Source organism: Chlorocebus sabaeus, chromosome 17 (assembly GCF_047675955.1).
Source record: "Chlorocebus sabaeus isolate Y175 chromosome 17, mChlSab1.0.hap1, whole genome shotgun sequence".
Classification (NCBI taxonomy): Eukaryota; Metazoa; Chordata; class Mammalia; order Primates; family Cercopithecidae; genus Chlorocebus; species Chlorocebus sabaeus.
Window position 1 is genome coordinate 15,908,723 of NC_132920.1, and position 2,540 is coordinate 15,911,262.

General features: G+C 43.9%; 1 pseudogene; it reads left to right on the forward strand.

The window, feature by feature from the left end:
* Positions 1 to 531: 531 nt before the first annotated feature.
* LOC103222125 (actin-related protein 2/3 complex subunit 3 pseudogene) lies at positions 532 to 1,111 on the forward strand (annotated as a pseudogene).
* Positions 1,112 to 2,540: the final 1,429 nt, after the last annotated feature.

Genomic DNA, 2,540 nt, shown 5'->3' on the forward strand with positions numbered 1-2,540 from the left:
TAGCACCATGTTTTTTGCATATTTCTCAAAACGGTTGGTAATTTTAAAACATCAAAGCTGAGTTGCAGAAAGTTAGAGCAGGTGTCCAAGGGCTCTGATGGCAGCTTTGGTCACGAGGGTGCTGGTTATTCATGTGGTTAGAAGCAGGGCCTCAAGAGCTCACCATGCTAGGAGGGTCTTATCCGGGGAAAGCCAGAGTGGGCCGAGATAAGAAGGGGATTTGAGAGGGGGAATTTGAGGAGAGAAACTTAGAGCTAGCCTGGGTTCTAATCCCAGGTTTACCACCAACAATCTGTGGGACAGGACACCGGTCAAGGCATGTCTGTATGGCATAGTAGAGTTGGAGTGTGAAGCTTGGCTCTCCCATGTATTAGCTGTGAGACAGGCAGCAGCTTCGTGTCCTAGCTCCCTCCTCTTATTATCTGTGTGACCTTGGGCGTTAATAAGCCTCCAAAGCCTCAGCTACCTCTCTCCTAAAATACCTATTCTCGTGATCCTACTCCTCTGGGTTGAAACCCAGGTGCTGCCAAGATGCTGGCTTACCACTCTTCTCTCACGGGCCCTGACACCAGACTCATTGGAAACATGGCACTGTTACCCATCAGAAGCCAATTCAAAGGACCTGCCCCCAGAGAGACAAAAGATACAGATATTGTGGATGAAGCCATCTGTTACTTCAAGGCCAACGTCTTCTTCAAAACCTATGAAATTAAGAATGAAGCTGATAGGACCTTGATATATATAACTCTCTACATTTCTGAGTGTTCGAAGAAACTCCAAAAGTACAATTCCAAAATCCAAGGTGAGAAAGAAATGTATACATTGGGAATCACTAATTTTCCCATTCCTGGAGAGCCTCATTTTCCACTGAATGCAATTTATGCCAAACCTGCAAACAAACAGGAAAATGAAGTGATAAGAGCCTATTTACGATAGCTAAGGCAAGAGACTGGACTGAGACTTTGTGAGAAAGTTTTTGACCCTCAGAATAATAAACACAGCAAATGGTGGGCTTGCTTTGTGAAGAGACAGTTCATGAACAAGAGTCTTTCAGGACCTGGACAGTGAAGGGAGCCTGGGCAGCCACCATCTCCAGAGCCCTGGGCAGCATTTTCCATTAAGATGTACACAACCTTTTGCCTTTATTTCATAAAGTTTTATACAGAAGAGAGAAGAGCATGTCTTTACTTGAAAAACTCTTGATCAAGAATTTGGGTGGGGAAAAGAAAGTGAGTTATCAAGGGTGATCTGAAATTTTCTGCAGTATTAAGCTGGTGCTTAATAAGTAATAACGAAGAAATTTCTAACATTAAAAAAGTACCTATTCCAGAGGTTACTAGTGTCTGCCAAGTGCCCTTCATGGGATAGGTACTGTTGCTTTATATGTACTTACTCCTTTGGTCCTTTTAACAATCCTGTAAACTAGGTAGTATTATTATCCCATTTCCAATAACTCGATTGAAGCACACAGAGAGTTACCCCACTGTCAAGGGGGTACAGCTGGGATTTGAACCAGGCAGTCTGGCTCCCTGAGTCTGCTTCCTTAACCACTGCATTACCACACAGGGACCTGACACGATGGACTGAAATTGCTTGGCATGCAGTAAGAGTGCAACAAGTGTCAGTTGCTCGTGACAGTCATTCTGAGTCTCCCAGCCTCATTTTTAAGGTGAAGATGATACTACCCAATTCATGGGTAGAGATAACACAGATAAAGCACTGAATATTACATATAGGACTGGATGCCTGGGTTTGTGTTTTTTTGTTTCTGGCCACATGGCTAGCAGATCAGCTATTTATTTGCACCCATGACACCGACTTAGGGGTTCAACATGCTCTTGTTGGTTGCTGAGTCTATATTGCTTGGTGTTTTCTAGCTTGCCTAGTGCTTTGCTCATAGCAGATGCTAAAAAATATGGTTCATTTGTTTCCCCAAAATCTATAGAATTCCCACTGTTCTTATATAGGCTACTTTGGAAGGCAGTGTGGGAGAAAGGGTACTGAGGTGCTGAGGCAGAACTAATAATTGATCCCACTCCTGATTTCAGTCAGTCCCTATGCCAGGAAAAACTAAAAACTCGCTCCTCTCCTTGTGCAATGTATAAGCCTCCCAGAAACTCACTTAAAGGCAATTTCTACTTAATCTGTGCTTTGGGTGTTACAAACACAAGCTTGTAACAGGTCTCCCCTTATTAATACATGACAGCTATTGCCCTGTTCTTACCATGCCTAGGCAGATCAATCCTGTCTGTCTTGGACTTCTGATTGCTACAGGCTGGGGAGCATGTCTGTTTGACTTACTATCAGTGGCACAATGCCAAGTGGCAAGTACCAGGTTCCAAAAACGTTTATTTGCTGATTCAGCAGTTGTGATCCTGTTGGAGGTAGATTCCAGCCTTGGTCATTTACCGCCTTGATTTCTGACTCTGTGGCAAGATTCGTGTATCAGGCTCTACTAGGTCTTCTCACTTCCATTTTGGTGATTTGCTGGGCAGAGCCTGTGTGCTGAAAAGGGGAAGTGGTTGTGAGTGTGCTGGAGA